This window comes from Equus asinus, chromosome 15 (genome assembly GCF_041296235.1).
Source record: "Equus asinus isolate D_3611 breed Donkey chromosome 15, EquAss-T2T_v2, whole genome shotgun sequence".
NCBI lineage: Eukaryota > Metazoa > Chordata > Mammalia > Perissodactyla > Equidae > Equus > Equus asinus.
In genome coordinates this window covers 895,997-923,085 of record NC_091804.1, presented here as the reverse complement: position 1 = coordinate 923,085, position 27,089 = coordinate 895,997, and positions in this window count along the sequence as shown.

The window sequence follows — 27,089 nt, the reverse complement described above, 5'->3', positions numbered from 1 at the left end:
CAGGGGTGGGGTGAAGGCAGCGGGGACAGGGCCTGTAGCTGGCACGGGGAGCAGCCTCTCCCAGTGGGTCCTTGAGCCAGTCACTGCCCCTCTGGGGGCCTCCGTCTCCTCCTCTGGGAAGTGGAGGGAAATGATCAGCGGTGCAGGCCTCCCAGTGGGGTGCTACCATCCAAGGGAGGACAGGAACGGGAGGAGATTTGTGCCGGCTCCTCCTCGAGAGGTGAGGGGAGAGCAGTGATGACACGCAGATGACTCTGAGTCCTCAGGAGACTCCTGGAAGCAGGTGACGTTCTCCTCACACTTTTCAGCTGAGGAAAGAGGGCCAGGGAGGCCTGGGCAGGCCCAAGGTCACACAGGACTGAGTCCTGGAGCTGGGACTGGTCTAGAATCAGAGCATCCTGCAGTTTGGAGCAGCAGAGGCAGCAGGGGACTGGAGCCGATGGCCAGGGTCTGAGATCAGGGGCCTTGGGGGACATGCGGAGGGGAGTATGGGCGCACTGACCCTGTCCTCGGCCCCGACAGGAGGCGACCTCCGTGTTAAAGACTGCAGAGAGGGCCCACCAGGGAGCCCAGGAGAGGCAGTGGCAGCAGGTGAGGGTGACTGTGGGGGAGGGGCCTAGGAGTCAGAGGAGAGGGGGCTCCCCCTCCCAGCTGGAGACCTCCCTCAGGAGAGGGGCCTTCCTCCTCAGGTGAATCTGCTGTGGCTGCCAAGCATGACGGGCCTGCAGTGGCAGTGAGCAGGAGGAGGCCTGGAAGGGCTGGCAGCAGGGCAGATTTGGGGTGGGGAAGGGCAGGGGCCACTGCCCCTGGGAGGTGCCAACAGCCAGCCCTGGGACTTGACTGATGGAGTTTGGTGTTCCTGGAGGGGAGCGGGGGAGGGAATTGTGTGTGTTGGGGTGTCCCGAGGATCCTAGGCTGCTCTGTATGGGAGCGTGGGGTGGGCAGGAGGCTGGGCTGAGGGGTTTCAGGGGAAGGTTCATGGGGGCACCTGAGAGCGGGAGCTCATCGCCATGCCCATCCCAATGGCGGCACAGGGTGTCATCCCCTCCCTGGTGACGTTCTTCCGTTCCCTGGAGCTGCTGGATGCTACGATGGAGGATTATGTGGAGGTGAGTGAGCCCGGAGGTGGGTCCGGGGGCTCAGGCTCCTGAGGGTGGGGAGGAGAGAGTCCTGTCCTGAGCCCTGAGCTCTCTGCATTTGGCAAAGGTCCTCTCAGCAGGGCCTCCAGCCTCGTGTGGGAGTTGGGGTGTCAGGCCCATCTCCCCAGTGGGTGATGCAGGCTCTGCATAAGCCACCGTCCAGGTTCCCTGGGCTGCTGAGGCTCAGAGCTGCCTGACTGTGTGGCCCCAGGAGGTGGTGTCTGAGCTGGACTCAGCGTCTCCCTCTGGCCCTGCCAGTGAGGGAAGAGAAGTCGGGCCCCTCCCAGTCAGGAAGCACATCAGAGGCTGAGCTGTCCCTTCCTGCCTGAGGCCTCAGTCTCCCCACGTGTCATCAGATAGGTTTGGGTTACAAGGTCTCTTGCCTCAGTTGCTCTGCGCCCCCTGCTCTGGAGCCCAGAGACTGGCCCAGGTCCAAGTCCGGGCTCTGGATGGGCCTGCCCACTGGCAGTAGTGCAACATTGCAAGAGGTGTGGACGGGGGCTAGTGCTGGCCCCAGGGGGCTGTTTCTGATGGACTGCGGCTGTCTGCCTTCCAGGGCAATGTGCTCAACTGTCGGAAATGGAATGAGGTAAGCGGCTGCGGCCTCCCGGTGGGGAGGCTGGGGGTTGGAAATCAGAGACCCCCCCCCCCCCGCAGTGGGCAGGACCCCCTCTGGCCCAATCCCCAGGGTGGAACATTTATTTGCACAGTTCGATATACAGAGCTAGGGATCCTATGGCATTGGCGGGTGGGGGAAGGGCTGGCATCAAAGACTCCTTCCTGGAGGAGGAGCTATTTTGGGCCAAGTGTGAGAGCAGGCAAGTCCTGACTGGAATCGCAGGGAGGGAGGGTTCCCAAGTGGGCAAAGGCCCCAGACTGGCCCCTTGCCCCCTTCCTCACCCCCTCCACGAGCCCTGCAGGGTCCCCCACTCAGGCCCTGTGGGCATCCTGTGCTTGCTCTGTCCTAGCAATTCAAACTGATGGAGGAGATCGAGCTGCTCCAGGAGGCTGCAAATCTGTACACCGTGCAGCCCGATGAGCACTTTGGGGCCTGCTTCCAGGCCGTGGAGCCCCTGAGCAAGGAGGAGAGGTGAGTCGGGTCAGGAGTTGGGGGAAGGCAGGTCAGACTCTCTCTGTTGACCAGCTCCAGAGCCCATGGCCGTTGCTCCATGGTCAGCCCCTGATCTGATTGCATGGCGACCCCTGGGGCCCTTCGACTCCAGCTGCTGGCAGGCTCCAGGACGCACATGTGATGTGTGGCTCCTGAGAGCTCCCAGCTCTGCTCTGTCCTGTAGCTACAGCCTGTCCTGCCAGCTGGAGCCCTGATACCACTGGGCCAGAAAGATTCGACTCTTCTTCAAACACAAGAAGAACCGCTCAGGGCAGAGTGAGTGTCCAGACCGGCAGTGGCTGAATCCATGGGCTCAGGAAACATTCAGGCTGAGCGTGGGCCTGGGGAGGCAGACAGCTGGCCCTGGGCTCCAGCTCCACTGCTGAGCAGTCCCATCCTGGGCGATTGCACTCACATTTCTGGGACTGGTTTCCTCCTCTGTGAAGTGGGTGACGCTAAATATCAGCCCCTGTGTCAGGGACAGATAGGGTGCTGTTAGCTGTCTGAGGACTCAGGACAGGGCTGGAGCACAGAGCATGGTGGGGGCATGGAGGAGGTGTGTGCTGTGGTTCCAGGGCAGGCCCCTCAGGAAATGCCTCTCTTTCTCCAGACACCAGACCCCCAACCAAGGGCCCAGTGTTGGTGGTCGATGACCCTCCTGAGATCAGCTGAGCTACAGCGGGGACACAGCAGGGACACTCAGGGTACACAGGGCCACCTCCTCTGATTCTGATGAGAACTTTGTGATCCGTTTCCTGGGGTCCCCTGGAGGCCACGACGGAAGGCACCAACCCCTCTTCTCCCAACCCCTTTTGCCCGGCACCTATTTCCCTATTTGGAGGGGCCATATTTTGTTGTCAATGGTAAATGCTCCGTTTGAGTATTATATTAAATTGTTGCTTCTTTCTAATCCTGGGAGTGGAGGTGTGAGTCTTTCGCTCGCAGCGCTCATGGAAACCAGATCCAGAAACTCACATTCCTCCTCGAATTTAGAAATCTCCCAGAGTGAGCAGCTCAGTTTATGTGGAGAAGGGAGAAGTGCCAGTCCCCTCCCTGGCTACTGAAGGACGTGCCCAAGTGCCCCTCCCGCTGAGGACAGGATCATTGCAGTGTGGTTCACCCTGTCCAGGAGCAGAGATGGTCCCTCCAACCTTGGGACTAAGAGGTTGGAGGCACTTTCTGAGGCAGAGCGACAACCACTGAGCTGGGGGTGTCTTTCAAACTAGCACATGCCTGTCCCTAGCACACGTCCTGCCCAGGACAGTGGCAGCCTTTTTACACTCTGCTGGAAGAGGGAAGAATGTCCCGGTTTCTCTTGCACACAGATTAGGACCTTGTTTTCTGATTCAGTTTCCGGAATGGCTTCAGCTCTAAGTGGGGAAAATACCGTCAAAAGCTCAAAACATGCACGTGGAGAGGACGAGGCCAGAGGAATGTCCTGTGCAGATGGACCATGGGCAGGCAGGACTCTTCCTTCTCGGGCCCACTGCGGGGCTCCCTGTTCACCCTTGACCTAGACTTGCTCCTCCTGGGTTCTACTCCCTGACTCCGAATACCATTTCCTGCTTGTTGTCTCTCCAAGGGGAAAGCTGTGGGATGCAGCTTTTAGGGCCTCAGCCAGGTCTCCCTCCATAAACCTAGTGCTCTCTGTTAGCTAGGATTTTCAGCATCTCTGCACTTCTGCATACAATTGTATCTTAGGGCAGAAATTCCCTAGATGCCCCCAGCCTTTCTGCCAGGTCCATAGTGGCCACTCACTCCTCCCAGACTGGGCCTGATCGATCCCAGGTGAGCTCTGCTTTCCCAGGAGGATAGATGATCGTGCTGACCAGAAATGACCCCACAGTCTCCCTGTTGCCGAGGGCGACTTCTGGGCCTGTGTGCTTCTCAGGCCCGTGGTGTTGGACAGTCCCAAGTTTACACAATCTGGAGTATTTATAGTGAATATTCCTAAAGTCGTTGCTGTGCCTGAGCCCAGCAAGAGTGCAGCCCCTTGGCTGGCTGTGTTCTTTTCCACAGTCTTGTGCTGTGGTTCTGTCATGGGGATGTGTGACTTTCCTGTTGGGAGCTTTGAAAGAGGAGGCCTAAGAAGGGTGTGAGTTGGGGGTCCCGAGGGGAATGCCAGCAACCTGATGATCTGTGGATGTGCGTGGACACAGCCTTACCAAGGGAAATGCTGAAATGCTTCTCATCTGGGTGCTGAACAGACACTGCTCTGAGCTCAACAGGAGCACCGGGTCCAGAAGCAGGAGCGAAAGCCTGACCACCCAGCCTTTGCAATCTCGTCCCTTTGAAACAGCCTGAAAGAAAAGGGCTGGGTGAATTGCTTGGCACTTCTGACTCATCTTCTCCTTCCTGGTGGCTGCAAGTGTCACTCAGACACACGGCAGGCTGGGCTCTGTCAGGGAGGCCATCTCAGCACAGCCAGAAGCTGAGGATAAACCCTGGTTCCCGAAAGCCCAGGCCCTTGCTGATGTGGCACAGATACCCAGGAAAGAGACTTGCCAGAGGAAGGTGGGGAATGCTGTGCTGTCCCTCAGAGGAGAAAGAGTCGTGGCAGGTCCCAGGGCTAGTCCAGGGCCGGAATGAAGGCATGAGTGTCCCAAGACTGTCTCCTCCAGGACTGGGGTACTCCTGAGAGCCGACCCGGCAGGTAGCAACATTAGTAAGTCTTGTAGTTCAGCTGGGGCAGAGGAGGGGCCATTTAGAGCATGTTTGGGTTTCCACTGGCCAAAAGTGCAGCTAATCACCCAAAAGAGACCCATATTTGCAGTGAGGTCACATGTCAATCTTTTCTTTTTTACACTCTCATCCCCAAAATTGTTTTTTTTTTTATGTTTCTATGTTTCCTGTCTTTGAACTTTTCCTTTGATCTTATCCTTTTTTCCTCATTCCATTGAGTTGTTCAGCTCTCTGTGCTGCTTTCGAATGATTATTTTGATCCTTTCTTCTACAGCACACCGAGGACGTTCCATTTTATCTTGTGGTCTCTACGTTGTGGTCCATGTTAGAGCCAGTCAACTGAACAGACTCTTAGAGCTCTTTGTACCCCCTCGAGACACAACGTTGAATAGAGCATCTCTGCTGAGTGGGGCCAAATCAATTCCTTCCACCGAATCAACTGTGTGTTCCTTCCTCCATTATCCCAACCCCCAGTAGCCCACTTCTTCACAGTTGTCGTAGGTTTCCATCTGTGTGTACTAGGAAAAGGATGCGGTAATTTTGGAGTGTAGCACAATTCCTCATGGGTCCCCTTTTGTGTCTCATGCTTTGGGACCTGCCAGGAGTCAAGTTCACCTCGACTGAGTCTTGCTCTAGAAGCACCAAGGCTGGTGGGTATAGGTCCTGAGGAGGCTCAGCAGTGTCTTGCCAGGCAATGACCTCAGGGGACATGGTGACAGGATCCTCAGGAAAAGCAGAGTTAACCTCCTCAGACAGGAGGAGGAGGAGGGCTGCTTCCACTGACAAGGCCAACTCTGTGCCATGTGGAGTGAGTTAAATGTTGCAGCTTAATCGGGAACTGACTTACGTCCTCATTCCAGTTTTCAGGACCCAATTACTACTAAATCAACGCCATCACTTTCACCACTGTGCAGATGCGGATTCAACCTGTGTTGTAATTCAGCCACTTGCAGGAAGAGACTCCGGGTTAGGTTTTCAGAAATCTCAGCTCTGAAGCTACAGGAAGTAAGAGTTTGTTTCAGGGAAGGTACAGACACTTCAGGTCAGTTATGGTGGTTGAGATGAGCTGGGAATTTGACATCCTGTGCTCATCATTTTCTTTTCTCATTTAATCAAGTGCAATTAGGAACAGTTAGCTGATTTCATTAGATTCGTTAACTTGTCAAGAATGATTAACGCATCAAATACATGATCACTGAGAAGTTTCCCTTTTATAGACATTTGGTTAGGAATCTCCAGTGGTGATATTTTGTGTACCTCTGTTGCCACAGCCTGCCATCAACTGGCAGCGCCCTCTTTAACACTGGAAATAGGGTCTCTGGTGCCTTTCAATTTAATCAGATTAGAGAACCAATTCCAGAAACCCCAGAACCATTTCAGAAAACACATCTTTAAGATTCTATTCCTCTAGAACCATCCTTGGTACCAAAATCTGAATTAGAGTTCTCCAGAGAAAAGAAACATATTTATTTATAACGTGAACATATCCATTTCTGAATACAAACATACAGTCATGCCTCACCGAATGATGGGGACATGTTCTGGGAAATGCCTCATCAGGAAATTTTGATGTTGTGTGAACATCATAGTCTGTGCTTACACAAACATAGATGGCATAGCCTACTGTACTCCTGGGCTGCAAGGTACTAATCTTATGGGACCACCATTGTGTAAGCAGACCATAATTGATGGAAACATCATTATGCAGTGCATGACTATATGTATGTGTATATATACACACACAGAGACACAGATACACACATTTCTTTCTAGGAATTGATTCACGGAATTATTCTTGATTATAGGTGCTGGTAAGTTTGAATTATAGGGAAGGCAAGCAGACTAGAATGTCTAATGCAGGATTTGTTTTTTTTTTTGAGGAAGATTAGCCCTGGGCTAACTACTGCCAATTCTCCTCTTTTTTCTGAGGAAGACTGGGCCTAGGCTAACATCCATGCCCGTTTTCCTCTACTTTATATGTGGGATGCCTACCACAGCATGGCGTGCCAAGCAGTGCCGTGTCTGCGCCCGGGATCTGAACAGGTGAACCCAAGGCCACCGAGAAGCGGATTGTGCACACTTAACCACTGCACCACCGGGCCAACCCCTAATGCAGGATTTTAAACTGCAATCTGAGGCATAATTTCTTCTTCACCAGGAAACCTCAATTTTTCCTCTTATGGGTTTCAACTGAGTATGTGAGACCCACTCACATTTTCAAGGCTAACATTTTCCAAAGTCAGCTGATTTTAGATGTGCTTGATTAAATAACTGGGTACTGTAACCTAGCCAAATTGACACAGAAGACTAAACATCACAAGTTGTAAGAGTTCTTTCTATATTCTGAATATTCCACTCTTAGCAGATATGTGATTTGAAAACATAGTCTCCCTTTCAATGGTGTAGTGGACTCCCTAACATTTGTTTGTTTGTTTCTTTCTTTTTTTGTAATGCAAGTGCCTGGCTTAAGCTTTGATTGTGGAGGCATCCATTTCAAAGAGGTGTCCACTTCAAAGATGGCCATCCCCAATAAACACAGTGTCAGCCCCAGGGCCAGGTAAAGAGCCAGGCCCCTCTGCTCCACTGAGGCTTTTTTGTTTCAGAGAAGCTGGTTGATTTAGATAACTGGCCATTTGGACCACTTGGTTTTTTCTGTCTTTCTTTTTCTCTCGTGTCACACTTTATATTCCCACTCTTATATTTTAAATTTGCCAATAAAGAGTGAGCCCTTGAAGCCCTAGGCTCCCACTGTCTGCCCCAGTAAAAGCAGAACCCCAGGCCTGTGCCCTCCTTCTCTCTCTGCCTGCAACCTCGTGTGTGGCCCAAGGCCTGTGAGTAATAAACCTTTATTATTTCAAGGTTTCCTGAGAGTTATTGCTGAAGGGCGTCTTGCAAATAAGAACCCCAAGGGGCAGTCCACCCACAACACTAGTTATTGATAGGCTGAGACTGGCACAAAACAGCTAGTTGTTAAGTACATACTCTAAGTACAAGGTCTTTATCAGATAGAGGATTTGCACATCTTTTTCCCAGGTTTTGATGTGTCTTTTCATTCTCTATATAGTATCTTTCAAAGAGCAGAAGTTTTTAATATTGATAAATTTTAATTTATTAATTCCTTCTTTTGTGGATCGTGCTTCCGGTGTCATATCTAGGCCCTAATCCAAAATCATAAGGAATTTCTCCTTTGTTTTGTGTAGAAGTTTTAGAGTTTACATCTAGACCTCTGGTCCATTTTGAGTTCACTTTGTTATATAGTTCAAGGCATGGATTGAAGTCCATGTCTTTGCACATGGATGTCTAGTGGTTCCAGCACCATTTGGTCAAACAACTATCTTTTCCCCATTGAATTGCCTTTGCAACGTTTTTGAAAACCAATGTTCTGTATATGTCTGGCCTATTTCTCTCCACACGTGATGTAAATATCGCACTGTCCTGAAAATTGTCTTTATAATAATTTCAAATCTAGCGCTGTTAGTCCTCCAACTTCGTTCTTCTTCAAAGTTGTGATGGCTGTTTTGGGTGCTTTGCATTTTAATATAAATTATGAACGAGTTTTTCAGTTTCTACCAGAAAAAGCCTGCCAGGATTTTGATTGAGGGTACCTGGAATCTGTAGATCAATTTGTGGAGAAATGACATATTAAAAATATTCAGCCTCCCAACCCATGAGCAAGACTATATATATATATATATGTATGTATGTATTTAAATTTTGGGGGTAATGTTTTGCAGTTTTCCATATACAACTTTTTCTTAGAGTCATCCTTAAGCATTTCATACTTTTTGATATATTGTAAAGGATATTTTTATTTCATTTTTTGATTGCTCATTGCTGGTATATAGAAATAGGACATGTTTAGAACCTTCAGATTAAAGGAAATTCATTTTGGGAGAGAGTATAAAGCATGAACTTGGTGAGAGCTTTCATAAAAATCTATTTTTAGAGTTGCATGGAGCTAACAGAGAACAAGTCTGTGTTTGACCCATAAACTGCATTAACAACATTAAAAATCCATGGCTCCATCTTCAAAGCATCAATGAAAATATTCCATGACCAATCTATTAGTGAAAATTAGAGTGAGTTTATTATGAGCCAGATCTGAGGACTAGTTTAGCCCAGGGTCATCCTTCACCAAAGAAGGAAGGGAACCAAAGAAGTGGGGTGTACAGAGTGGGTGTATACTGTCAAAGAGCATGGATCACATTTGACTGAAATGTCTCTTTTACAATAGTCACGAGATTGTTCTGCCGGCAGAGTGATTAATGGACACAGCAGCTAGCAGGTCTGCTGTCTCGGTGGACACAGCAGGTAGCCCAACTGCTGTCTTGAGCTGGGTGGTCACAGGTGGGCGCAGCAATCAGTTCCTAGGCTAGAGAGAGGTGCTAATCCTTAAGGAAATGCCAATGTGGGGGAAGTTGCATCTTTATCTTAAGGCCATTTGTTCTTGTCTTTGGGGCATAGCAAATGTTTAAAGCAGATATACAATGCAAGCCACATCAGGCCCTTCTGGAAAACAAGGTCAGGCTGAATTAGGGGTACACCAAAGGCTTCCTCACATGCTCACATATATCCTACTGTCTGTCATTTGTTTATCAGAAGTATTTTTCTAGAGCAAGAAGATTGTATAAGCAAAAATGGGCAATTTTTCAAAGTTGAGGAGGAGTTCTAGACACAAAATAGGAAAACGATGCATGTGCTTGAAGCCAGCTTGCTGCACTCTGCCCGAGCCCAGAAACCAGCCCTGCCTGGTGGGTTTGTGCCCCTCCCAATGCACCTTCAGGCCTTGCTGTGCCGTTTTCTTAGTTAAGCACACACACACACCTACACACATGCATGCACGAGTGCACACACACACATGTACACACACAGAGGGAAAATAATGTTCATAGAGCCGTGCCTGCAGAAGTCCCCCAGAGGAGCAAGATCAATGTTTCTTCCCTTTAGTTCTTACTTTTGAGAAGTCCAGACTCCTCTCTTCCAGCAAAAAGATAAAGTGAACCCAAGTGACTGCCAGTCTCTACTTTCTGTCCTGTTTCTTAGAAAATAACCAAATTAAATGAGGAAATTTGGAAATCAGTTTTGCAAATGTAATGGGCAGTTTGTCTAGAATCTGATTTTCTATTAAACTCTCCCCACTTGTGCAGGTGATGTGGCGGTGTAGCCAAACATCCACTTGCTCCACCGACAGACCTCAGTTGGTGGAGGGTGTTGAAGCTGGAAGAGACCCAGATAGTCATCTACTCCGGAAGTCAAAAGCCAAATGTGGCTTCAGAGACTTTTTTTTTTTAATTGTGGTCATAATAGTTTATAACATTGTGAAATTTCAGTTGTACATTATTATTTGTCAGACACCATATAAATGCTCCCCTTCGCCCCTTGTGCCCACCCTCCAAACCCCTTCCCCATGGTAACCACTGAACTGTTCTCTTTGTCTGTGTGTTTGTTTATCTTCCACATATGAGTGAAATCATGCAGTGTTTGTCTTTCTCTGCCCGGCTTATTTCGCTTAACCTAATACCCTCAAGGTCCATCCGTGTGGTTATGAATGGGACAATTTTGGTTTTTTTTAATGGCTGAGTAGTATTCCATTGTGTGTGTGTATATATATATATGCCATTTCTTCTTTATCTAATCATCAGTCGATGGGCACTTGGGTTGCTTGCAGGACATGGCTATTGTGAATAATGCTGCAGTGAACAGAGGGGTGCATAAATCTCTTTGAATGATTGATCTCAAGTTCTTTGAATAAATACCCAGTAATGGGATAGCTGGGTTATATGGTATTTCTATTTTCAATGTTTTGAGAAACCTACGTACTGTTTTCCGTAGTGGCTGCCCAATTTGTATTCCCACCAGAAGTGTCTGAGGGTTCCTTTTTCTCCACATCCTCTCCAACATTTGCTGTTTTTTTGTCTTGGTGATTATAACCATTCTAATGAGCGTAAGATGATATCTAAGTGTAGTTTCCATTTGCATTCTCTGATGATTAGTGACGTTAAACATCTTTTCATGTGCCTATTGGCCATCTGTATATCTTCATTGGAAAAATGTCTGTTCATATCTTCTGTCATTTTTTCATCGGGTTTGGTTTTTTTTTTTCGTAGTTTGGTTGTGTGAGTTCTTTATATATTATGGAGATTAACCTCTTGTCAGATATATGGTTTGCAAATATTTTCTCCCAGTTGGTGGGTTGTTTTTCCATTTTGATCCTGGTTTCATTTGCCTTCCAGAAGCTCTTTAGTCTGCTGAAGTCCCACTTGCTTTTTTTTTTTTTTTATTTCCCTTGTCCAAGTAGACATGGTATTCAAAAAGGTCCTTTTAAGACTGATGTCAAAGAGTGTACTGGCTATATTTTCTTCCATAAGTTTTATGGTTTCAGGTCTTACCTTCAAGTCTTTGGTCCATTTTGATTCTCTTTTTGTGCATGGGGAAAGATAATGGTCTACTTTCATTCTTTTGCATGTGGCTGTCTAGTTTTCCCAGCACCATTTATTCAAGAGGCTTTCCTTTCTCCGTTGGATGTCCTTAGCTCCTTTGTTGAAGATTAGCTGGCCTCAGGTGCGTGGTTTTATTTCTGGGCTTTTAATTCTGTTCTATTGATCTGCGCGTCTGTTTCTGTACCAGTACCATGCTGTTGTGATTACCATAACTTTGTAATATATTTTTAAGTCAGGGATTGCGATGCTACCAGCTTTGTTCTTGTTTCTCAGTATTTCTTTGGCTATTTGGGGTCTTTTGTTGCCCCATATGAATTTTAAGATTCTTTGTCCCATTTCTATGAAGAACGTCATTGGGATTTTGGTTGAGATTGCATTGAATCTGTAGCTAGCTTTAGGTAGTATGGACATTGTAACTATGTTTATTTTTCCAATCCATGTGCATGGAATATTTTTCCATTTCTGTATGTCATTATAGATTTATTTCAGTAATGTTTTCTCATTTTGTTTGTATAGGTCTTTCACCCCCTTGGTTAAATTTATTCCTAGATATTTTCTTCTTTTTGTTATGATTGTAAATGGGATTGTATTCTTGGGTTCTTGTTCTGTTCATTATTGGAGTTTAGAAATGCCACTGATATTTGTAAGGTGACGTTGTACCCTGCAACTTTGCTGTAGTTGTTGATTATTTCTAATAGTTTTCTGGTGGATTCTTTAGGATTTTCTATACATAAAATCATGTCATCTGTAAACAGCAAGAGTTTCACTTCTTCATTAGCTGTTTGGATTCCTTTGATTTCTTTTTCTTGTCTAATTGCTCTGGCCAAAACCTCCAGTACTATGTTGAATAAGAGTGGTGAGAGTGGGGATCCTTGTCTTTTCTTGTTCTCAGAGGGACGGCTTTCAGCTTTTCTCCATTGAGTATGATGTTGGCTGGGTTTGTCATATATGGCCTTTATCATGTTGATGTATTTTCCTTCTATATCCGTTTTATTGAAAGTTTTAATCATGAATAGATATGGGATCTTACAAATACTTTCTCTTTGTCTATTGAGATTATCATGTGAATTTTGTTTCTCATTTTGTTAATGTGGTACACATTAATGATCAATAATGTTGATTGATTTGTGGATGTTGAGCCATCCCTGTGTCCCTGGTATGCATCCAACTTGATCATGGTGTATGATCCTTTTAATGTACTGCCATATTTGGTTTGCCAATATTTTGTTGAAAATTTTTGTATCTATGTTCATCAGCAATATTGGCCTTTGATTTTCCTTCTTTGTGTTGTCCTTGTCTCACTTTGGTATCAGAGCGATGTTGGCCTTGTACAATGTGGTAGGAAGTGTTCTGTCTTCCTCAATTTTTTGGAATAGATTGAAGATAGATCATGAATTTTATTTGAATGTTTGGTAGAATTCTCCAGAGGAGCCACCTGGTCCTGCCCGTTTACTTTTTGGGAGGTTTTTGATTACTTTTTCAATGTCTTTATTTATGATTGGTCTATTCAGGTTCTCTCTTTCTTCTGGATTGAGTTTTGGGGGTTGTAAGAGTCTAAGAATTTATCCGTTTCTTCTAGATTGTCCAGTTTGGTGGCATACAGTTTTTCATAATATTCTCTTATATTGTATTTCCATGGTATCCATTTTAATTTCTCCTCTTTCATTTCTAATCTTATTTATTTGAGCCTTCTCTCTTTTTTTTCCTAGTTTGTCTGGCTGAGGGTTTTCAATTTTGTGTATCTTCTCAAAGAACCAGCTCCTTGTTTCATTGATCCTTTCCACATTCTTTTTTGGTTCAGTTTCATTTCTTTCTGCTCTCATTTTTATTATTTCCCTCCTTCTGCTGAGTTGGGGCTTTGTTGGTTCTCTTTCTAATTTTGTTCGGTGTAGTTTAAGTTGGCTTATTTGAGCTTTTCTTGTTTGTTAACATGGGCCTGTGTTGCTATAAAATTCTGTGTTAGGACTGATTTTACTGCATCCCATGTGAGTTGGTATGCTGTGTTTTTGTTCTCATTTTCTCCAGACTTTTTTTTAATTTCTCCTTTTATTTATTTGATATCAATTGGTCATTCAGTAGCATCTTGTTTAGTCTCCACATTTTTGTTCCTTTCTCAGCTTTTTTCTTGTAGTTGATTTCTAGTTTCATAGCATCATGGTCAGAAAAGGTACTAGATATGATTTCTATGTGCTTAAATTTATTGAGGTTTACCTTTTTTCCCAATATATGGTCTATCCTTGAGGATGTCCCATGCACACTTGAGAAGAATATATATTCTGCTGTTTTTGGATGAAATGTTTTTTATATATCTATTAAGTCCATCTGGTCTAGTTTTTCATTGAATTCCACTATTTCCTTGTTGACCTTTTGTCTTTATGATCTATCTATTGATGTAAGCGGATTGTTGAGATCCCCTACTATTACTCTGTTGTCATTAATAGGTCCCCTACTATTACTGTGTTGTCATTAATATCTTCTTTTAGGTTTGTTAATAGTTGCTTTATGTACTTTGGTGATCCTGTGTTGGGTGCATATATGCTTATAAGTGTTATGTGTTCTTGGTGGAGAGTCCCTTTTACTATTATATACTGCCCCTCTTTGTTTCTCTTTACTTGTTTTGTCTTGAAGTCTACTTTGTCTGAGATAAGTATGGCAACACACGCTTTCTTTTGTTTTCCATTAGTTTGGAATATCATCTTCCACCCCTTCACTCTAAGCCTGTGTTTGTCTTTGGAGCTGAGATATGTTTCTGTAGACAACATATTATTGGGTCTTGTTCTTTAACCCATCCTGCCATTCTGTGTCTTTTGATTGCAGAATTTGATCTTTTACATTTAGAGTGATTATTGACATATGAGCATTTAATACTGCCATCTTATCACTTGCTTTCCAGTTCTTCTGCATTTCCTTTTGTTTTTCTTTTCCCATGTATTTCACACTACAAATTTGATTAGGTAGTTTTCTATGGTGGTTTTCTTCATTTTATCTTTCTTTATCATTTATGTCTCTGTTCTAGTTATTTGTTTAGTGGTTACCTTTAGGTTTGTATAAAAAATCTAGTAGAAGAGATAGTCTATTTTCTGATAGACTCATTTCCTTAGACTATGCCAATTCCGTCTGTTTCCTCTTCCCCTTCTAAGTTCCTATTCACCTTCTAAGTTATTGTTGTCGTATCTTATTCCATCTTGTGTTGTGAGTTTGTGGTTAAAATCATGAGATTATTTTTATTTTGGTGTTTTCTTTCTTTTTATCTTTAATGTTAAAGTTAAGTGTTTTCTAACTTGATCTGCTAGACAGCTGCCATTTTCTGATTATTGCCTGTGTATTCACCTCCTTACTCAAGGCTTTGTAGCCCTTTCCCTGTTGTTTGTTCAGGTATAAGGGCCTTCTTGAGGGTTTCTCGTTGGGGGGCTTGGTCATGTGGTGATGAACTCCCTTAGTTTTTGTTTATCTGGGAAAGCCTTTATTTCTCCATCACATCTGAAGGATATTTTTGCCAGATAGAGTATTCTTGGCTAAAAGATTTTTGTCTTTCAGATTTTTGAGTATATCATTCCACTCCCTCTTAGCCTTTAAGGTTTCTGTTGAGAAATCTGCTGAAAGCCTGAAAGGGGTTCCTTTGTAAGTCATTTTCTTCTGCCTTTCTGCCCTTCATAATTTCTCTTGGTCAGTGACTTTGCCAGCTTTACTACTATATGCTTTGCAATAGGTATTTTTACATGGAGGTAATTAGGAGATCTATTGACTTTGTTCACTTGTATTTCCAACTCTTTCCTCAAGTTTGGGAAGTTCTCAGCTATTATTTCTTCGAACAATTTTTCTGTTCCATTCTCTTTCTCTTCCCCCTCTGGAAAACCTCTAATCCTTACGTTGCATTTCCTAGTTGAGTCAGATACTTCTCTGAGAACATCTTCATTTCTTTTTAGTCTTAGTTCTCTCTTCTCCTCCATCTGAAGCTTTTCTATGTTACTGTCCTCTAAGTTGCTAATTCAGTCCTCCATAACGTCCACTCTGTTGTTTTGGGACTCCAGATATTTTTTATCTCATCCATTGTGTTTTTCATCTCCAACAATTCTGTTTGGTTCTTCTTTATAGTTTCAGTCTCTTGTGAAGAAGCTCCTTAATTCATTGATTTGTCTTTCTGTGTTTTCTTGTAACTCATTGAGTTTTCTTTATGATAGCTCTTTTAACTCTTTGCCATTTAGGTTATGAATTTCTGTGTCTTCATGTTGGCTTCTGGGTACTTGTCACTTGCCTTCTGGTTTGGAGATTTAATATACTGTTTCATATTGCTTGATGGTGTGGATTTTTGCCTCCACATAGTGTTATTATCTGGTCACAGCTTCTGCCTCCCACCACTGGGTGGGTGTCAGGTGCTGTGTATTCTGGGCCCAGCATGATCTGGGGCTCCCCAGCTACTGCCACTGACTCTTTTTCTCTTTGTGCAATGCTCTGACCAATGGCAGATCTGGAGTGCTGGGAATGGGGATGGGTGCTTTCTTTCACCTGTGCTGCATTTCTCTCTGTGTGATGCTCTGGCTACCACAGGAATGGAGGGCCTGCATTCCACCCCCAGCCACTGCCTCTCTTTCTGCATGGTGCTCTGGGTGATCACAGGGCTGGAGCTCCAGGTGGGGCAATGGGCACCTTCATATACCCGTGTACCTCTCCCAGCCACTGCCTATCTCTCCACACTGTGCCCTGGGTGATCACACAGCTGGAGTGCATCTTCCACTTCCTCTGGAGGATCCAGTCCCACCACCTTCAGACATATGGCTGCATATGTCTCTCAGATATCTTTTGTTATGTGTGTATGTCCTCTGTTGGTGTATGAATGTCCTTTTGGTTGTACTTTAGAGAGGAGAGTTCAAGGGAAGAGCTCACTCTGCCTTGATGCTGACATCACTCCTCTCCAGAGATGCCATGATCAGCCATTGCAATGTTGGAAGAAGGAGGAGGAAGAGGAAGATTTCAGTGACTTTTGGTGGAGCAAGCATTCTTCATTTTATCACAGAAAATATCCCTAATCCTTTACACCAGTCTTCTGCAGATCACACAGTTACCATCTCTCATGACCCTAAAATCCTTTGAGGTGGTTACACCCCAGCCCTCCTTCATTTATAAACGAAGTTTGATGCTCAGAGAGGTAAAGTGATTGGGAACTAACTCCTCCTGATAAGTAGGGATTGAATTCAATGTTCCAGGGGCATTTTCAGAGGACCTGGCAGCTCTGATTGTACATTAGAGTCACCTGAAGACTCTTCTAAAAATTCCTATACCTGAGATTTAAAGTCAGCCATTCTGAGTCAGTTGATCTGGCATGGGGCCTTGGAATTGCTGAGCCACTGTGCAGCCAGGGTGGAAAACCATTGGCACAGCATAGTACCAGACTGTCCCAGAGGAGATTTCTATTCCAGGATGAAGATCAGGAGAGGGTTGCTTCTCATGAGCAAAGTTAAGTCCTTTATGGAAGCACGCATGGTATGCGTAAAATTCACCTTTGCAAAACTCATTAAAAGAGCCCAATTTTTTACCGACAAAGGAATATTCATTTTATATATTTTGTACTGAAAAACTAAAAGCAAATGAACATTGAACAATAGGGTGATGGGTTTAAAAAACAAAAAGACATGGATTCAGGATTTTTAAATAAAGCTTTCTTGCATATAATCTATGTATAGCAGGAAGGAAAGAGGGCCATGTTCACCAGCTAGAAACTGTGAATGACTGTCCCAGGTTCCTTAATAAATTAAAAATACAAACTTTTGTTTATACACAAATGCAAAGATTACCTCTAAGGATTGCTTTATGGCTTGAAGTGAAGGGAGGGATGTGGCACCTCAGAAAAGAGATGTGGTATCTAATAAGATTCAACAGGGGAGAGGGGAGTGAACTCTAAGGTCATAAGTTAACAAACTTCAAGTCCATTATTGAAATGGGTCCCGGTAGCATAGATTTCATAGTATTTATCCAGGAGATAGTTCAGGGTGCATAAGGGGGTCTACTCTTGTGGCAGAATGTATTTTCCAAAGATGGCCACACCAATATATTTATCCCATTCCACATGCACTTCTTACAGTTTAACTGACACCCCTCCTTCTGATGGCAGTGTGTCTATGTTCCCTCCCCTTGGAATCTGCCCCATTGAAGAATCTAAATGATGCTAAATGGCTTCTGAGGCTAGGTCATAAAACATGATACAGATTTAGTTGGCCTGCCATAATGGGATGCTGCTCCTGTGCAGAGCAGAAGCCTAGCATCACCCATGAGGAAACACCATGTGGAAGAGCTGAGAGGAAAGGAAATGAAGCCCACTCCCCAGGCAACTGTCAGAATCAACCTCCAGACATGGGAGTGAACTTAGCCTCACATGGCTCTAACCCACAGCCTTTGAGTCTCCCTGCCAAGGCCCAGACATTATGGAACAGAGGCAAGCCATCTGCTCCATGCCCTGTCCACATTCTTGGCCCACAGAATCTGTGAACATAATAAATGTTGTAGTTCTGAGATGCTAAGTTTTAGGGAGGTTGTGATGCAGCCACAGATAATTACTACAACTCTGTTTACCCAAGGGAGTCAAGTATTAAGGAGACCTTTGGCAGCTTTGGTAGATATGGACATGGTGTAATTATCGATGGGATAACTTCTTCATCAACGTTTGCACACTTGGAATGCACTGCTGATATTATAGTGTAATATTTGTTGACACAATGACACACACGTGTGTGCACACACACACAGTCCTCACTTTGTAGGATGGTGCAGAACTGTAAAATGATCGTGAAAGGTGAAACTGAAAAAGCAATCTTATTAATCAATGGGAAAAATACAATTGTTCCAGAACATTCAAAGATTTTTGTCAAAACATTAAAAACTCTCTTACTCTCAATTAAAAATGTATAGAGAAATTTAAAGATAACAAAATTAATATTGATTCAATTTACTGTAATTAAAAACATCGATAATTAAAGAGTCTAGTTTCTTTTAAAAAAATCTTCTGAATATGATGCTTGTCTTCTTTGCGTTGTATCTCTTCTCCGCCTTGCTGATTCTCATATTCCTTCTAGTTTAGATCAGCTTACAACATCTTACACTTTGCACTTTCAATGTCATCAATAGTCTCTCAGAGTTCTAAAGCAACTCATAATTCATTAATTCCTTCAATGTGAAGGCTTTCACAAGTGTCCCTCTCCCGGCTCTCTTCAGCTCACCCTCCTTTATTTCAATAAATTCCCAGCACTCAGTTGCTCTGGTCCCACATCTACAGTCTCTCATACGGCGGCAGTGTCATCATATCCATGCTCACCTGTCTCCTAATCACAACCACACAGGCATGTGAGACCTGGATAACAGGCACACACCAAGCACTTACTTGCAGGCTCTGAGAGAAGACTGGTCACTGATCATGACACGAGTTTGTCGTTTATGTAGTGACTGCAGACCGAACAGCAGCAGTGAACTTGGTCTTTCACACAATCACAGTCGATAAAACTGTGGTACCTGAACCTTGAACCACATTTGTGGGGTGCTGGTGTTATTTAACTAAATGATAGTGACTGAAATTCATGCATACTGGAAACCCACAAAGTGAGGTTTCTTTCGCTCTCTCTCTCTCTTTCTATAACAACATCTGGTGGAAGATGTTTTTGAGCTAACATTGTAATGAAGAATTGCTTGCCAAGGTCTCAGATAGAAAAGAAATCCAGAGACTTGCACCTGACATTTTGTAACTTCCTTTGCCTGATGTCCACATCCAAATCTAGACGAGGCCAAGGAGAGGCCAACCTCCAATTCCAGGAGAGAGACAAGGCTAAAGCGACAAATGGTTGAGGCCAGAGCCCACTGACACTGGCATTTTGGTAATGCCCTTCCCGGGAATTTGGAGTGGGACCCTGAACAACCACATTTTAGGAATATAGGTGAACCAGAAATAAATAAGCCCTCACAAGGCCTGCAACCCCATTTTGAGCTATCTTGTTGGCCCATAAAAATCTCAGTCCCTAAAAGTGGATTAAGGGCATTTCAGATTGACAGTGCCCCCTCAAGCACTGGAGGAAGATATTTTAGGCCTCAAGTTATTTCCACTAATGATTTTGCAAATAAAATATGTAGGTCAAATTCAATGTTAACTACGCTAATGTGGGGATGTGACAACATAAAGGAGACCGGAAGGAACAACCAGTAATAGATCCAGAGAAGTAGTGGCTCCAGATATGGGAATTACTAGGTATAAACTCAGGAATCCAGCTTCTGCTTGAAAACCTGTGGGCTATGGACTGAATATTTGTGTCCCCCCAAATTCATATGTGGAAGCCACAACCCCTAATGTGATGGTGTTTGGAGGTGGGTCTCTTTAGATGTAATTAGGTTTAGATGAGGTCATGAGGGTGGAACCCCCATAATGGAATTAGTGCCCTTATAAGAAGAGGAAGAGGCTAGAGCCCACTCTCTCTCTGCCATGTGAGGACACAGTGAGAAGACAGCGATCTATGAAGCAGGAAGCAGGCCCTCACCAGACACTGAATCTTCCAGCACTTTGTTCTCAGACTTCCAGCCTCCAGAACTGTGAGAAATCAACGTGTGTTGTTTCAACCAACCAGTCTATGGTATTTGGTTACAGCAGCCCGAATGGACCAAGACACTGAGTGATGTTTCAGGCCTGACCATAGGTAATTACAAAGGCTTTACCTAACTGGCCTCATGTGGGAAGCTGCCCTCCTTACTCCAGACTTAGGGTAGGGCAAATGCACTGTGGTCTCTGAGGGGAGCCTCAGTCAAGGACTCGGCCTCTCTGGCCAGGCATGTGCTTCCTGTATTTTCATTCCTGGCACCTCCATTCTTAGGTTTCATTCTCTGAGGCCTCAAGTGGAGGTCTTTCACAGGCACCTCTGCCAAGGCTTCTTAATGAGGAGAAGAGGGGAAATCTTGAGGACACTTGTCCCCACTGTGACTCAGTACCCAGTACTTTTCTACTCCTAGCTCATCCCACTTAAGCCTCTCCCATACCCCAGGGTCCATAAAAACAACAGGGACTTTTATTTGGGGCTCCCTGAACAGTGACATGACTACCACACCTGCATGGATCAACATGACTCTCAACCAGTGCACCATCCTATGAGGGAAAAAGAAGTAGGGGGAGTTGATATTTTCTCCAGTTCTAGTCTCTCCCTTATACCATCACAGTAAGTAATTAAAGGCTTAACTATTTTATTTTTGGTGGTTATTTTAATTGGCTACTCTGACACCTGGCAGTTCAGCTTTCTCTCTCTCACTCAATTAATCTCCTGACATTAACTTTACATAATTATTATTATAATTATTAGACTCAGGGAGACAAGAAACAAGTTTTAATATTCTGGAAGAGAAGTGGAACATGGGATAAATTACATTTGGAAAAGATCAAAATAAAAATTCTAAAACTGAAAAGTAAATAATATTAAGAACCAATGGATGTATTGAAAGTATACATCTTAGGAAAGGTAAGGAACAAAAAATAGCAAACAAGGTAAATGCCAGGAAATAAATCCAGAATAAAGCCCCATAGGCAAAATTTTGAGGAAAAGATAGAAAGAGACCATGAGAATACAATAAAAATAATTTGGAGATGCATTTAGTTAGAATCACAGAAGTTAGAGTAATGGGCAGAAGCAATATAGAATTGAAAATGACTGAGAACTTTAAAACGAATGAATGACTACTCCGTAGAGTCAACAAGCTCAGTGGACTTCAAGCATGACAAAAAAGAATTCCATATCTCCATTGATGATAGCAAAATCACACACACAGAAAAGGAATGAAAAGACAAAGAGAAAACCCGAAAGCAGTCAGGAGGGGGTTAAAAGAGGAAAGAGGGAAGAAAGAAGAAGGAAAAAAAGGAAGGGAGGAAAGATGGAAGAAAGGAAAGCCAGCAAAGGAGCATCAAAAAGAAAAAATGAAACTGGTGTCTAATTTCTCAACAACAAAAATGGAAGCTGGGTGACAATGGAAAGATAGCTTTAATGTGATGAAAGGACATAGAGAAAAACATAAGAAATGTATACAGAGCAAAAATACCTTTTGAAAAAAGAGGAAATGAAAACATTTATAGAAAAAGAAAAACTGTGATTTCTCATTAACATATCAAACTAAAGAATATAGTGAAGGATAATTTTTAAGAAGGGGGAAATCCCAGATAACAGGATGGAGAAGTAGGAACAAATTAAGAAAAAAAATTAATATACATGTGGGTAGAACAAAATAAATAAAGAATGTATAAACAATGATAATGTGTTAGGCTTTAAATATATATCTGTATATTATAATATAGTTCTATAGTTATAGTTTTATAGTTATGGTTTAAGTACACAACAATAATAACCTAGAAGTCAGGAAGGGGTAATGTGGTCCTTGACTCTCTGGGAAGAAGGTGTAAGTATCACTTAATGTTAGACTTTAATAAAGTAGAATAGTCACTAAAAGAAAATAAAGACATTCATAACTCTAAACAAACAGAGGAAGGATTTTGAAAACTTAAAATCAATTGAGGAGGAGTAGAGAAATCAACACATAGAAAAGTCACAGCAAACAGGGTTTAACCTCCAACAGATCAGTAATTACATCAACTGAAAATGGACTAAATGCTTCCCTTAAAAATCAAAAGTAGACAGTTTTTATAATATATCTACATATGAGCAGGACAGAAGGTTAAAGGTAAAAATCCGAGAGGAGACAGATCATGTCATCTCCCCCAATGCACAGATGGAACTGGATGCCCAGCGAAGCAGATGCTACAGCAAAAACTCTTACTAGAGATAAAAGGAAGACTTAGTAAAGATGGAATGTTCAATTCAAAGGGAAAAACATAACCATTTTAAATTATATTCACCTAATAATGGACAGAACCATGGGAAAAGAGACAAAGCTGTAATAATAGGGGATGCAATAAATAATGGTAAGCACAGAAATGATAAAATATGTTATGTTAGTACATTTACCCCTCTGTGTCCAAAAAGATCTGATTGAAAGATTACGTGGTGAAAGCTTTTCCTCTGCTTTTGGCAATAAGACAAGATTGCCCACTGTCACCATTCCTATTCAATAGTAAACTGGAGGTCTTAAGTAACATGGAAAAACTTCAATGTCCATATCCGTATCTATATGTAAAGCAAAAATTATAAAGATTTAAAGAAGAGAAATAACACTGCTGTTATTTATGGATGATATGATTATTATCTAGGAAATCAAAGACAATCTGCAGATAAATATTGTGAATTAACAAATTAGTTTATCAAAGTTGCTTGATTAAAAGTGTGTATATTCAGGATCTTGTCAAGATGGCAGCATAAGCAGACTCTGAACTTATCTCCTCCCATGAACAAAACCAGGTTACAATTATTTTGGAAAAATTACCTTGGACAGAAAACTGAAAACTGGATAAAAAGAACCCTCACAACAAGGGACAGTCCTGACTAGGGCAGAATGGGCATAAATTCCTGCTGGAGAGAAAAAAGTCACCTTCAGGAGCAGCAGTTTCTCAGCCAGCCAGGAGGAAGCCACCCTAAGTTACACAACCCCCGGGGAGAAGTGAAGTCTGGAGTGGGGGCCAATACTGCTATAAGCATCCCTCAGACTCAGCACAACTGAGACAAGGGTCTTACTATCTGGCTTTGCTGGCTATTAACTGCAGCAGGGAATACCCCTAGAAAAGCTATTGGGCAAAAGCCAAAAGTACCTGGGTCTTACAGGGCCTACCCACAAACTCACCCATCTCAGCAACCAAAAATCACCAGATAGAAGGCTGACAGTCCTTTGGTGTAAAGGGACACATCTGGTGGGCTCTGGTGGCATCTTGGTGAGAGGAGGGACCTCTCCAGAGACTGAGACATTGGGGGGGGGCGGAGCATTGTTCTGAACTGGTCCAGGTGTGCTGACACAGACCCCAACAGACACCACCAAAGTTCTTGTGCTGGCCTGTGAGCCCAAGTGGCTGCCAACTCACAAGAGAACAGATTTCATCCAGTTCTGCCAGGGAAGGCAGCCTGTCCTAGGGACCCACCCCATGCTACAGCAAGCCCTCAGTCTACATGTTAGCCTGGATTGACTCAGTGCCTTGATCTCCTACAGGCAGGTAAGTGTGTCCAACTCTGTGGGGCAGGGCCTGTGTGAGGACCAGGTGTGGGGAGCATTGGTGGAGAGGTGGGGGCCTCTGCGGTGGGGTACTGGGGTATGCTAGAGGGGCTTGGGAAGTGTGCATGGATCAGGACTGTGTTGATGTGTATTTGGTCCTTTGGGGGGGTGAGGCTTATCAGCAGCAGAATACCTGTGCTTCACAAATAGCCATAAAAAGGATCAGCCCAACCTTCCAAAGCCTGAAACAATTGAGGGTGCCCTGCCTAGGGCCAGCCCCACTCAGCTGCACTCCTAAGAGAACTGACAACAGCCTTGTAGGCCTGAGGGCTATAGCAACTGTAAGCCCCTGAGCCTAGCAACCAACTACACTGGCTACCTACCGAATTAACAGGTAAACTGAAACAGGAGTATGCTCAGCCAATAGTGCTGAGGCCCCCTGAACTGGATTTACATACAGCTGGCCAAGGAAGGAAAGACTAGATTCCCTGGGTAGGTGAATTAAAAGCAACTTTGCCACAGCAGAAGGACAAAAGTGGCCCACAAAGGGGTCACTCCTGGATCTTTTGGACTGATGAAAAGAGGGAAGCACACTTCTGGGCCTCAAAAGGCATCTGTTACATAAGGCCACCTCTCCAAGATCAGGAGACATAGGCAACTCACCTAATACATAGAAATAAGCATGGAGAAAGAGGCATAATAAGGAGACAAAAGAATACATTCCAAGAAAGGGAACAGGACAAAACCCCAGAAAAAGGACTAAATAAAACAGAAAAAATGACCTACTCGACAAAGAGTTCAAACAAAATCTCATAAGGATCCTCACAGATATTAGGAGAAGACTGGAAGAACAGAGTGAGCACATCAGCAAAGAATTGGAAAATGTAAAAAAAGAACCAATCAGAAATGAAAAATGCAATACTGGAAATGAAAAATTCACTAGAGCGACTCAATAGCTGAGTAGAGTATGCGGAAGAATGGATCAGCAAGCTAGATGAAAGACTAGAGGAAACCACCCAAGCAGAACAGAAAAAAGAAACAAGAATTAAAATGAGAGCATTCTAAGGGAAATCTGGGACAGTATCAAGCACACTAACATTCGTATTATAGGTGTCCCAGAAGGAGAAGAGAGAGACAAAGGGGCAGAAAATTTATTTGAAGAAATAATAGATGAAAATATTCCTAATCTAAGGAAGGAAACAGACATTCAAGTACAGAAAGCACAGAGAGCTCCAAACAAGATAGGCCCAAAGACGCCCACACCAAGACACATTATAATTTAAATGTCCAAAATTAAAGATAAAGAGAGAATCTTCAAAGCAGCAAAAGAAAGCCCACAAGTGACATACAGAGGAAAGCCCACCAGGCTATCGGTGGACTTTTCAGTCAAAACCCTACAGGCGAGAAGGGAATGGTATGACGTATTTAAAGTGCTAAACCGAAAAGACCCACAGCCAAGAATACTCTGTCCATCAGGGTTGTCATTCAGAATTGAAGAAGAGATAAAGAGCTTCCCAGACAAGCACAAATTAAAGGAGTTTGTCATCAAGAAACCAGTTCTACAAGAAATGTTGAAGGGATTTATGTAAGTGTGAAATAAATGATCACAAGTAGGGATAAAAAATTATCAAGAAAAAACAACCCCCCCCAAAAAAAGCCAGGCAATAAAATAACTGGTAAACGTAAAAATATAGTAAAGGTAGCAGGTCAACTACCTGTGACAATAACATGTAGGTTAAAAGAAAAATGTACTAAAATTATCTATTTCAATGATAAGAGGATAGTGGATAGACATACACAAAAAAAGGGATTATATATGATTTCAAAAACATAAAATGTGAGAGGAAGGGAGTGAGAAAGTAGAGGTTTTAGAAAGAGGTCAAGCTAAAGAGTCTATCAACTCGATATAGACTGTTATATACATAGAATATTATATAGCTTCCTCATGGTAATCACAAATCAAAAACCTATAATAAGTAAGCAAATAAGTAAGATTAAAGAAATCAAACATATTATTAAATAGAGCCATCAAACCACAAGGGAAGAGAGCAAGAGAAAAGAAAAAGGAACAGAAAAGATCTACTAAAACACCCAGAAAAAGAAGGTAACAAAATGGCAACAAATACATATTTATCAATAGCTACGTTAAATGTCAATGGACTAAATGCTGCAATCAAAAGGCATAGGGTGGCCAATTGGATAAAAAAAAATTACAAGACCCATGTATGTGCTGCACTCAAGAGACACACTTCAGACCTAAAGACACTCACAAGCTAAAAGTGAAAGGATGGAAAAAGATATTCCACGCAAAAGATAAAGAAAAGAAAGCGAGGGTAGCAATACTTCTATCAGAAAAAATAGAGTTTAAAACAAAAACTGTAACAAGAGACAAAGAAGGGCACTACATAATGATAAAGGGAACAATCCAACAGGAAGATATAACACTTATAAATGTCTCTGCACCCAACCTAGAAGCACCTAAATATATAAAGCAATTATTAACAGACATACAAGGAGAAACAGATAGTAACATAATAATAGTAGGAGAGTTTAACACTCCACTTACACCAATGGATAGATCATCTTAAAAGAAGATCAATAAGGAAACACTGGCCTTAAATGACGCATTAGACCAGATGGACTTAGTGGATATAATCAGAACAGTCCATCCAAAAACCACAGAATACACATGCTTTTCAAATTCACAGGGGACATTTACCAAGATTGATCACATATTAAGCCATAAAATAAGTCTAAATAAATTTAAGAAGATTGAAATACCATACATCTTTTCTGACCACAAAATTATGAAACTAAAAATCAACTACAGGAAGAATACCAGAAAATCACAAAAAGGTGGAGATTAAACAAACTGCTACTGAACAATGGTTGGGTCAATGAAGAGGTCAAAGGAAAAATGAAGAAATTCCTGGAGACAAATGAACATGAAAATACAACATGACAAACTCTGTGGGATACAGCAAAAGCAGTTCTAAGAGTGAAGGTCATAGCAATTCAGACCTACCTCACAAGGAAGAAAAATCCAAAATAAATAATCTAACAGTGCATCTAAGTGTACTGGAAAAAGAAGAACAAACAAATCTCAAAATCAGCAGAAGGAAGGAAATAATAAAAATGCAAGCAGAAATAAATGAAATAGAGACAAAAAAATACAAAACATTAATGAAATTAAGAGCTCATCCTTCGAAAAGATAAACAAAATTGACAAATCCTTAGCTAGACTGACCAAGAAAAAAGAGAGAAGGCTCAAATAAATAAAATGAGAAATGAAAGAGGAGAAATTACAAAGGACACCTGAAATACAAAGGACAAGAGAATACTATGAAAAGCTATATTACAACAAATTGGATAATCTAGAAGAAATGGATAAATTCTTAGAAACATGCAACCTTCCAAAAGTGGACCAAGAAGGAATAGAGAATGTGAATAAACCAATCAGCAGTAAGGAGATCGAAACAGCAATCAAAAACCTCCCAAAAAATAAAAGTACAGGACCAGATAGCTTCCCTGGTGAATTCTATCAAAAATTCAAAGAAAGCTTAATACCTATCCTTCCCAAACTCTTCCAAAAAATTGAAGAGGAGAGGAGGC